The 12,500-nt window shown below is 47.5% G+C and overlaps 2 protein-coding genes across 6 annotated transcripts in view; both read right to left on the minus strand.

The window, feature by feature from the left end:
* The window catches only part of LOC143301105 (uncharacterized), a 3,808-nt gene extending 1,089 nt beyond the window's left edge, over positions 1-2,719 (minus strand). The window contains exons 1-2 of the mRNA XM_076615159.1: positions 2,419-2,719; positions 1-784 (exon numbers count right to left, since the gene is read on the minus strand). The exon at positions 1-784 is cut by the window's left edge and continues 1,089 nt beyond it. The gene's annotated coding sequence lies outside the window, so the exon portion shown is untranslated. The remainder of the gene's footprint in view (positions 785-2,418) is intronic.
* LOC143301002 (coiled-coil domain-containing protein AGAP005037-like) overlaps positions 1-12,500 on the minus strand; it is a 261,368-nt gene that overhangs the window by 152,775 nt on the left and 96,093 nt on the right. The gene's annotated exons all lie outside the window — the stretch shown is intronic.

The following is a 12,500-nucleotide window of genomic DNA, read 5'->3' on the forward strand; positions in this document are numbered from 1 at the left end:
GCCTGACTGGACAGTGTGTGCATCAGTGAGGAAGCGCTACAACCCAGCCACGGATAAAAAAATAAAATAAAAAAAAAGCACGTAGAATTCTCAGGCTCGTCTCACCACATCAGTCTACACAAACTTCACTCTCTGTACAGACAAGGTAAAATTAAAAGTCGCTCCAGCAATGATCTGCTCCCACATGAAGTTGTCGTCACACTGGTCAAGTAACACACACACACACACACAAAAGGGCAGTCTCCGTAACAGTCAGTTCAAACGAAGCAAGCACGCGTGTGTTGCGTGTGTATCTCGCGGCAACGAAGAACGACGACGACGACAACGAAGAAGAAGAAAGTCCGCTGTCCATCTGCCTTCACATAATTAACTACCTGCACGCGAGGTGCAGCGTGTGTGCACTGAGGGGAAGAAAAGAAAGGCTCACCTGATGCTTGACGTCACTCTTCACACCTGATGCACGCTCATCCACGAAAAGTGGGAACGGGCTAGGTCAACCTGCTCTTTTTTTTCTTTTTTTTTCTTTTTTTTTCCCCACCCTACATTGTAGACACCACTTTCAGTCCACACAACCTATGCCCTGCTTCGCGGCAAAACAGCTGCACTGACATACATGCGGCCTGCCACGAACTACTGACGGACTTAAAAAAAACAACAACAACAACACAAGTTTCAAACTGCATGCAGCTCCTTGTTTTATCACACGTTGAACCGAGCACACCACCAAGTTTCGCTTCAAAGAGCACCACATAAAAAAAAAGCATGAAGCAAAAATCCGGGTCGCCTGCAAACAAACAGTTCCCTGAAATACTACCACAACAAAAAAAAACACCACCACCACCACCACCACCAGTATGAACGAAGGAGTGTGTGCGTTGGGGTGGGTGGGGGTGGGGCGAAGTTGTTAATTTAACCACTGAACGTTTCACAGGGTGTGTGGAAACCAGAAACGAACACTCTATTTCAGTCAGCGTACCTACATGATCTTCACACCTCTCTCTCTCTCTCTCTACTCAGTCAGAAGGCGCGAGGGAGGGGAGGGGTCATTGGGAGGGGTGGGATGGGGTGGGGGGGTTAGTGTTTACCAACAAGTGGGCTTGGCTTGTTCAACGCAAGCGTATTGTTCGCAGGCAAACCGTCTCAGCTTTCCACGCTGCTATTCAAGGTATATAATAAAGCTGGTGGTGTTGTGGTAGCAGGGTCTGGTCTGTGTGTGTGTGTGTGTGTGTGTGTGTGTGTGTGTGTGTATACATGTGTGTGTGTGTGTGTGTGTGTGTGTACGCCTACACAAGCTGGCTGGCTGTCCCAGACGTTGTATCACAAAAAAGCTTAGCTCCCTCCTCTTCACTCACTGTCACACAGGACGGCTCGTGTATCTCGGGATGATCACACACACACACACACACACACACACACACAGCGCGCACACACGCACACACACACACACGCACGGGCGCACACATACACAGACAGACTGTCATTAACAGACACACACACATTCCCCCCCCCCCACCGACCCCCACCCCCACCCCCCCACACACATACACACACACACACACACTACCACACACACACATAATTATGGTATTTCGTTGTAAGCCTGCCGTTACGTGTAGAAAAAAAAAAAAACCTAGAAGAAGAAAGAAACACCCCTTCCTGTCCTGTCCCCGTAATCATCCACCACCACCACCATCACCACCACCACCACCTCCCTTTTGACCTACCCTCTGTCCCATCCCGTCACTGTCTTTCCCCTCACATAGCCAAGCGAGATAAGACAGGGTTTCATTATTCCCTGGTTGTGCTTGGAGAATTAAAAAAAAAGGAAAAAAAAAAAGAAAAAAAAAGTGTACAAGCATGAAGTTACGGGCGAGAGGGTGAGGGTGAGGGTGAGGGGGTGGGGATGGGGGTGGGGGCTTTCTATCACCCCTTATCCATCTTCTCTCTCTCTCTCTCTCTCTCTGCACACACACACACACACACACACACACACCACACATTATACACACACATATACACTACACACATACACACACACACACACACACACACCCGCACGCACACATACACTACACACACACACCCGCACGCACACACACACTACACACACACACACACACAAACACTACACACACACACACACACACACACACACACACACACAAACACTACACTACACACACACACACACACACACACATACACACACAAACCTCTTTACGGTTTAACTCCCACCACCCTCCTCCACACTTTTAACTTCATCCACCACCCCCCCTCCTCTCGTCTTCTCACTGTCTCTCTGTCTCGCTGTCTTCGTCATGTCTCTCCTCCGGTCCCCTAACCCCCTCCCTCCACCCCCCCCCTCCCACCTGTCTCACCTGTCAGGCCCCAGTACAGGTAACAGGTATGAAAACAAACCTGTATGATCCACACAGCTCCAAGCCGAAAGAAAAGACCTTCAACACTCTATATCCTTCGAAGCTCCTCTCTCTCTCTCTCTCTCACTCACACTGGCCACACACTGAAAAAGAAGAGACTCTCTTGTGAGCACTGACAAGCCTGCACTGACGACCGTCGAGCGCGGCAGTGAAGACGGACTTACTATGTGTGTCAGCTTTTTAGGTTGACAGATAATAGTCACAACTTGGTGTGACAGACACGCGGCTGAGTTCCCGGATAAGCCACTGGCTGTGAGTGTGTATGTAGCTTAATATGTATTATATAAAGAAAGCCTGCTGCAATAAAGTTCCAAGACCCCCCAGTACTACACAACTTGAGGGGCGTACGCCACTTGGTCGTTTAAACACACCACCTTCAACAGCAATAAAGTGTTGTGGACAAGAAAGAAACCTACCTACCCACACCCAAAACCTCACACCAATGAAGGGGGGAGGAACCTAAAGTAGCGCGGGCCTACTTACTACACAATAAATCTCGGTGTGTCTGTGGATTCTTAACTAAACCTTCACATGATTAACTAGATCCACACACACACACACACACACACACACACAGCGCTGAACTAAATCGCACGACACGACGATGCTGTAAGACCTGTACGTGTGGTGGTCACCTTGAATCTCAAGAGTTTCCTTTTCAAACTCACTTTCCCGACGAAGTCAGCGACGACACGACAGCAAAAAGAAATCACACACTTGAGGACGTCATTTGTAAAAAGTGCGATGTGTGTGTGACACGGTTTATCCTGTACGGTTCCTTACAGGAGAGAGAGCGAGAGAAGAAGTGAGGGAGAGAGGAAGGGAGGGAGAGAGAGAGAGAGGAAGGGAGGGAGAGAGAGAGGGGGGAGGGAGGGAGAGAGAGAAACGGGAGAGAGAGAAGGAGAGGGAGGGAGAGCCGACTTGTCTCCTTTACTAGGTCATCTCGGCTTGATTCCATCAGCAAACAGCTAACGAATCAGATGTCCAGCAAACAAAGTGTGTGTGTGTGTGTGTGTGTGTGTGTGCCGTGTGGCTCACATGTCTGGTCTGTCTCCCTCTCTCTCTTTCTGTCCATGTGGTTCACATGTCTGGTCTGTCTCCCTCTCTCTCTTTCTGTCCATGTGGCTCACATGTCAGGTCTGTCTCCCTCTCTCTCTTTCTGTCCATGTGGCTCACATGTCTGGTCTGTCTCCCTCTCTCTCTTTCTGTCCATGTGGCTCACGTGACTGGTCTGTCTCTCTCTCTTTCTGTCCATGTGGCTCACATGTCTGGTCTGTCTCCCTCTCTCTCTTTCTGTCCATGTGGCTCACGTGACTGGTCTCCCTCTCTCTCTTTCTGTCCATGTGGCTCACATGTCTGGTCTGTCTCCCTCTCTCTCTTTCTGTCCATGTGGCTCACATGTCTGGTCTGTCTCCCTCCCTCTCTCTCTCTTTCTGTCCATGTGGCTCACATGTCTGGTCTGTCTCCCTCTCTCTCTTTCTGTCCATGTGGCTCACATGTCTGGTCTGTCTCCCTCTCTCTCTTTCTGTCCATGTGGCTCACATGTCTGGTCTGTCTGTCTCTCTCTCTCTTTCTGTCCATGTGGCTCACATGTCTGGTCTGTCTCCCTCTCTCTCTCTCTCTTTCTGTCCATGTGGCTCACATGTCTGGTCTGTATCCCTCTCTCTCTCTCTTTCTGTCCATGTGGCTCACATGTCAGGTCTGTCTCCCTCTCTCTCTCTCTCTTTCTGTCCATGTGGGTCACATGTCTGGTCTGTCTCCCTCTCTCTCTTTCTGTCCATGTGGCTCACATGTCTGGTCTGTCTCCCTCTCTCTCTCTTTCTGTCCATGTGGCTCACATGTCAGGTCTGTCTCCCTCTCTCTCTTTCCGTCCATGTGGCTCACATGCCTGGTCTGTCTCCCTCTCTCTCTTTCTGTCCATGTGGCTCACATGTCTGGTCTCTCTCTCTCTCTTTCTGTCCATGTGGCTCACATGTCTGGTCTGTCTGTCTCCCTCTCTCTCTTTCTGTCCATGTGGCTCACATGTCTGGTCTGTCTCCCTCTCTCTCTTTCTGTCCATGTGGCTCACATGTCTGGTCTGTCTCCCTCTCTCTCTCTTTCTGTCCATGTGGCTCACATGTCTGGTCTGTCTCCCTCTCTCTCTTTCTGTCCATGTGGTTCACATGTCTGGTCTGTCTCCCTCTCTCTCTTTCTGTCCATGTGGTTCACATGTCTGGTCTGTCTCCCTCTCTCTCTTTCTGTCCATGTGGTTCACGTTGATGAGACAGCGTGCGCGGGCAGCGTCAGTGTATGAGTATCAATTGTGTACGGTGTGTGTCAGTTAGTGTGTGCGTTCGCCCGTGGTGTTCGCTCTCGCGGTGTGTGTGTGTGTGTGTGTGTGTGTGTGTGTGTGTCTGTGTGTGTGTCCGTGACTGCCGTGTACATAAGCACACGCACGTGCACTTATGATGCCTATATATGTGTATGTGCGTGTGTGTGCGAATATGAGCGCGCGCGCGCGTGTGTGTGTCAATGTGTGTGAGCTTGCAATGCACAGGCGCGTGCAGACGCTCCATTCAGTTATCATTTAAAACTCGTCAGTACTTTATTCGCCAGTACTCTACCTTGGAAACACATAAGTAAGTGTACGGCAATACCGGATGCACGGGGGAAAAAAAATCCACAACCACAACTACTGACATTTGAAGTGAATCTTCCCCTTAAGAGCGGAGAAAAATGAATGCCGTATCAGTAACAGCGCCCGTGACATATTTACGGCTCAGATGACGACACAGCAGAAGAAAGAGAAGAAAGAGAAGAAACAACAGGAAGACACCAGACATATGACACCAGCACAGCATGCAGCTTTGACAAGCGACTGATTCAGCAGCGTGAGCAAAACCAGGAAATGCTACAAGAAATGCTACAACAACTGATAAACGCTCGGCCGTGTTCTCTACCCCCCCCCCCACCCACCCACCCACCCCCCGAACCCCCCTGCCCCCACCACTCACACACCCCCTCCCACCACCACCACCACCACCACACAAAGTGACCATATCATTCATTCATTCACCAATTCTCTCGTGCATATAAACGATTCGTCTCGTATGCTTTTGCTTTTGAAACGTTAATTAAAATTCCTTTCTATCTAGTCAACTTCACTGACTCACCTTTAGTTAAAAAGAAAAAGAAAAAAAAAAGCAATTCAAGTTTTAATCCATAAGGAGAAAAAAAAACCGGAAGAAAAAAACAAAACAAACAACAACACAAGACCAGGGAATTCTCCGATTTCGTCACCAAATGTAGCCGTGGTTTTTTTGTTGTTGTTGTTTTTTTTTTTTTTTTTTTTTTCCCGGTGAGCGTTGTTTCAAGATCCCACAGAAGAATTGAACACCATCAGTCCGACAAAGATAAAACAACAACGCGCACACGCACACGCTTATCAAGACCAACTGTTCTGAAGAGATACCACACGCAGTAAGTCACGGTTGCAAAACTGGCGTTGTTGCATGTTGCGTATGCGTGTACACAAAATACACACACACACACACACACACACACACACACACAAATAGATAGGCTAGCCCAATCGAACTGACCACAGAAACACACACACACACTCACACACAAAAAGAACGGGGGCTCCGACCCTCTCTCACTTGTCGCAAACGGTTTGGTTAGTTCTTAACGACACCAGCGAACTAGACAGACTGCGAGGAGAGCCCGACTGAGAAAGAGAGAAAGACTGAGCGAGATAGAGAGAAATGAGGAAAGGGGGGAGTTGAGGGCGGGGGGGGGGGGGGGGGGGGGGGGGGGGGGGGAGGGGGGGGGAGGTCGGTAAGAGTTTGCATGTGTGTGTGTGTGTGTGAGGGGGATTGGTAAGGGTTGGGTGAGGGATGGGGTGGGGGGGCATTAGGGTTTAGCGGACGGGGTTTGTGGTGGAGGCGGTCAGTGTGTGTGTGTGTCCAGGCTGTCTGTCACTCACTGGGGCTGGCAGGTCGACGACAGAGCGCGCTGACCAGAGAGAGAGAGAGAGAGAGGCAGAGAGAGGGCTGGGAGTGAACTCGGTGGACAGAGACAGACAGACAGACAGATGGGGAGAGAGGGCTATACTAGGGGTGAGTTCGGTGGACAGAGACAGAGAGAGACAGAGAGAGAGAGAGAGGGGGGGGGGGGATAGGATTGAGAGCTCGGTGGAAAGACAGACAGAGAGGGAGAGAGGGCTGGGAGTGAGTTCGGTGAATAGAGACAGAGAGACAGGAAGAGAGAGAGAGAGAGGGAGGGCTAGGAGTGAGAGTTCGATGGACAGAGACACAGAGAGATACAGGAGAGAGAGAGAGAGAGAGAGAGCAGCCAGCCACCAGGCCAGACGATCTCAGCTTGTGGCGAAATAGATGGGTCCCTTGTCAGATTCGTGTGTATGTGTGTCTGTGTCTGTGTGTATGCGTGTGTGGGTGTGCGTGAGTGCGTGCGTCCATGCGTGCGTGTGTTTGTATGCGTAAGCGTGTGTGTGTGTGTGTGTGTGTGTGTGTGTGTGCGTGCGTGCGTGCGTGCGCGCGCGCGCGCTCATGGCAAAGTAAGTCAAGTGGAGAAGTCATACTTTCACGGTAAGCTGTTTTATTTCAGGATAATGTTTGTGTGGATTATGGGGCAGCAGTAGAAACAACAGCAGCAGTTCGAAGTAGCATTGACAACAGTAGCTGCTACAAAAATAAAAAAAATATTGAATGTTGTTTTGCGTTACGACAAATGCAGCAGTACCATCAATAGTAGCAACAGCAGCAGCAGCAGCAGGTAGCAGTAGAGATATGGTAGTAGCAGTAGTAACGTAAAAATATTTATTACGTATCACTTCTGCTCATGTATTCGTACATATTTCGGAATGAAGGTTATACTTTGGAATGGTGAGTACGGAGCGAAAAAAAAACAACACACACACAAACGAGTTCGAAAGTAAATAAGCCACACATGGTGTGAAGCCAATAACTTTTTACGAGCCAAACAATATGTCAGAATGGTGAACATGACACAGACATACCTGTCAAAACACCATTGGGTTCTAATAATAATAATAATAATAACAATCATGGTACATTTATACAAAGCTTTCTGAGAGCTTCACAATAACACGTCAGTCACACACACACACACACATGAGTCACATATCCGAGCGATTTCATCTCTATATCAAATATCTGCGAGAATTTTCATTGAAATATTAAGATTTTGTTTCGTCGTTTTAATAGACAGGCCTACACGCGAGATTTCGAGACAGTCAGAGACAAAGGTGTTGAGAGAATCGCAGATGGAACCTGTTTGAGAGAGACAGAGAGAGAGAGAGAGAGAGAGAGAGACAGAGAGAGAGAGAGAGACAGAGAGAGAAACAAAGAAACAACCAGCCTGACAGACGGACAGAGAGTGACAGATGGGCAGAGAGCCTTAGCGAATGTGCGACCAGAACTGAGACAAAACCATATAACGAAGAACAGACACAAACAGACGAAGAAAAAAAAAAAAAGGAAACATACACAGCGGATCACGACGACCTGAGCTGAGGACCTGTCTCACGCACATTCCCAACAGACGTGATACAATCAGCTGTTGTAAGCAGAGGGAAAGAGAGACAGAGTCAACAGACGGAACCCCACCCAGACAGACAGCCAGAACACCCTCCGACCGCCCCTCCCCCACCCCCCTATCCCCCATCCCCCGAGCAATGCAACTTTCATCGAACCAAGACCCCATCCTTGAAGAACAACTTGACGAAAGCCAACAGGTCGTTAAACGTAATTCCAACAAGAGAAAGACCATGTCACCAACAGGTCGTTAAACTAACTCCAACAAGAGAAAGACCATGTCACCAACAGGTCGTTAAACTTAACTCCAACAAGAGAAAGACCATGTCACCAATAGGTCGTTAACTTAACTCCAACAAGAGAAAGACCATGTCACCAATAGGTCGTTAAACGTAACTCCAACAAGAGAAAGACCATGTCACCAATAGGTCGTTAACTTAACTCCAACAAGAGAAAGACCATGTCACCAATTGGTCGTTAACTTAACTCCAACAAGAGAAAGACCATGTCACTAACAGGTCGTTAAACGTAACTCCAACAAGAGAAAGACCATGTCACCAATAGGTCGTTAACTTAACTCCAACAAGAGAAAGACCATGTCACCAACAGGTCGTTAACTTAACTCCAACAAGAGAAAGACCATGTCACCAATAGGTCGTTAACTTAACTCCAACAAGAGAAAGACCATGTCACCAACAGGTCGTCAACTCAACTCCAACAAGAGAAAGACCATGTCACCAACAGGTCGTTAGCTTAACTCCAACAAGAGAAAGACCATGTCACCAACAGGTCGTTAACTTAACTCCAACAAGAGAAAGACCATGTCACCCTTGTCTAACGCCAGATGGATTTCCGGCTCTGAGAGACATTCAGGACTCTCCCACTCGAACAAGAGCTTGACCTTAAGAGCGAAATCCAATAGGTGGTTAACAAACATCAGGAGTTTCCCACCCAAACAACAAAACCTTCAGAAAACAAGACCCCTGCCCAGAACAACTTGACCACGAGGGGGCTAGCCAATATGTCATTGAACCCAAATGGCCGACTCTACCAACACTCAGCTTATATCACAGAGTAACGGAAGTCTACAGTCGGGATAACAACAAAGTGAGAGCTGTATTTCAAATGTTTTCGTTCGTTTATTTATTTATAGTCTGTTCATCTAACATGATGATATTAGACAGAAAATAAATGATATTATTATCATCAATTGGATTATTATCATTTCTATCATAATGATAATTGTTATTATTAATTAGAAATCGACATTTCTGTATACTCGAATGAAAAGGGTGGCGGTTGAGGTGGAGGGGAGGGGCGGTGGCGGGAGGGGGGGGCAAAGAGGAGGGGACTAAGAAAGGAAGATACAGACAGACACACACACACACACACAGAGAACAGAATGTGGAAAAGATAGAGTACAAAATCTAAAATGGAGAGGGTGAGTGTCAGTGATTGGAGAAAGAAAAAACATAATATTGGAAGGGTGTGTGTGACAGGCTGGACGGGGGAAGCGGGATTAGGACAAAAAAATGATCAATAATCAAATATTGTATGCACTACTTCTGTAGATTATTATTTGAAAAGAGGTTCGTGTAGGGACCTACAATAAACATCCAACTGGACTATTTAACACATAGCTAGCTAACTTTAATAAAGAACAGTTTGAAATATATACCTTTTTCCAAAAAAATGTTAACATTTGAAACTGATGGTTTCTCCATTGCAGTGGGAAATCTTTTACAGCTTAGTTTTTTTTTTTGTGAAGGACTATGATTCTCGAACTAGGAGGCAAGACAGCACTGGCTCAGTGCTGAAACCTTGGGGGGCTAGTTGGCCTTTGGGAACCATCCCCAACGCCGACTGTCCGGAAACCCTCTTGGCCGAGAGAGTGGGGATGTAACTTGGGCAAGACACTCTCCACTATCATCCAGTTCTAGCCCGGATAGCCGGGACAGCAGTTTCCCCTTCTGCGGTTCTGATGGTCTAAGTCGGACACCACTGACTGCCATACATCTTCAGGGAATCAGTCCAAGGGAAATGGATGGGGGGATCAGTCTGACACAACGTCTCAGCCAGAACTGAACAAATCCCCAAACTCCTTCCAATCTACACGTGAAAAGGGATCAGCAGCTAACTCCCTCAAGTACGTACGTACACGGCGACTGGGACTGTGTGGAGCTAGCGGTGGCCTTGTGGTCATGGGCCCCACTTCTTCTTCTTCTTTGTTCGTGGGCTGCAACGCCCACGTTCACTCGTATATACACGAGTTGGCTTTTACGTGTATGATCATTTTTAACCTGCCATGTAGGCAGCCATACTCCGCTTTCGGGGGTGTGCATGCTGGGTATGTACTTGTTTCCATAACCCACCGAACGCTGACATGGATTACAGGATTTTTAACGTGCGTATTTGATCTTTTGCTTGCGTATACACACGAAGGGAGTTCAGGCACTAGCAGGTCTGCACATATGTTGGCCTGGGAGATCGGAAAAATCTCCACCCTTTACCCACCAGGCGCCGTCACCGAGATTCGAACCCGGGACCCTCTAGGTCGGTCGCGACTGTCCACGGGTTCCCGTTCCATATACAGACCTTCCACTGTACACTGAGTGGTGGTCTGGGTGCTAGTCTTTCAGATCTGAGACTATATACCGAGGTCCCATGTTCAGCATGCATGAACTATGCGCACATAAAAACAACAACAACAACAACAACAACAACAAAAAACCAACAACAAAACAACCCGATGGTAACAAACGGGTTGGCCCCGGCAAGGACTCTGAAGAAAATTCTACTTTGATAGTAAAACAACTACATTTTCAGACAGAAAAAGGGGATATGACACTCGAAAAATACATATGCGAAAGTTGATACCGTATCTGTGAATGAAATAAAACAAAAAGAGATATGCGCTGCAAAAAAGGTAGGATAGAAAAAAAAAAATCATTGTTTACAAGTGTGTGAAAATATATTCACAGCATGAGTGGTCAGCTGTGTTGTATCGTAATCCTGGCATCATTGTTAAGTAAACGAGAATACGACACAGAAGAAATGTTGTCTGTATATTCAAGCACTTTTCTATCTATCTATACGCCTTAACACATAATGAAAGATAAACGGAGAGAGGCACACCTTCTCCTTCTCCGCCCAATTTCCCCCCCCCCCCCTCCACCCCTGACACACAAAATCCATCATAACACACACACACACACACACACACACACACACACACACACACACACACACTTCATCATAGCACACACACACTTCATCATAACACACACACACACACACACACACACACACACTTCCCCCTCCTCCCACAGCCACTCTCCTCCCCCTCCTCCCCCAATATCCGGCCATGTTAACACACGCAGTCAATGCCACTGGCCTTGTCAGCCAGCTGTCTCCACAAAGAGACCTGGACCCTCTTCATGAAGACAGCAGAGGACCTCACAGTCAGCCAGCCATGACCGAGGGACAGCAGTGAAGCGTAACACTGTGTAAGACCCCCCTGTCCTCGCTCATCAGCTGACCCTAGGTGCCAGCCGGATTGGAGCGCCACATGAAACAGCAATCCATTCCGATGTTCATGGTCACTACGGGCCGCCGTGAAGCCCGCCAAGACGACAGAAGCTTTCAAAACTGAGAGAACATTAGTTCTGTTTTATATGAGAGGGCGTTAGTCAGAATTTTAGTTATGAAGCATGCTCGCTAGGCCACTGTGGTCAAACTTCTACTCACAATGTAAGTCTCGTTAAACCTTTCAATTAATTTCTACCTTTTGGGGCTATTGGTTTGTTGCTGTTGTCGTTGTTGTTGTTGTTGTTGTTGATATTCTTGCTATTGTTGTTGCTGTTGTTGCTGCTGTTTTGTCCAGCCGATCACAAGACGTGTCCGTATCAGGACAAGTGAACTTACAGCAAAATTGACCTCAGTGAAGAACTACGAATGCAATTGTAGCAAAATTGACCCAATTCAACTGTCAACAAGACCCGTTTACATGTTAAAAGTCAAACCAAATGCAAAATCGACAAACCAATTCAGCTTCAACAAGTAACATGATTGACCTAAATCAGTGCGACATTAAAAAAATTAATTAATATTTTTCATAACCAAGGGGGGGATGTGTGTATGTGTGTGGGTGGGTGAGGGGGGTTGAGCGGTTGGGGCGGGGGGGGGGGGGGGGGGGGGCTCGAGTCCGGTGAAATATGAAATACTGACTGGGGTAAATAGGGTCAGTCAAGTGTGTGTGTGTGCCTGACATTCATGCAAACCACGGCAGTCAACAAGATGTTTTAACCACTGAGAAATCACAAGACACATACCATGGAAGCTTTCTTCTCCACCTTTTAACTTGTTCAAGATGATAAAAAAAACGGCCAAGAAAGGAAAGACTATGTGTGCGACATGCTATAATTATAACAGCATCCTCTTTCTGATTTCCCACAACACACTGAAAGAAATGCTTCGGACTCGAAAGGATCTGATAGAGCTTATT

Source organism: Babylonia areolata, chromosome 2 (genome assembly GCF_041734735.1).
Source record: "Babylonia areolata isolate BAREFJ2019XMU chromosome 2, ASM4173473v1, whole genome shotgun sequence".
Classification (NCBI taxonomy): domain Eukaryota; kingdom Metazoa; phylum Mollusca; class Gastropoda; order Neogastropoda; family Buccinidae; genus Babylonia; species Babylonia areolata.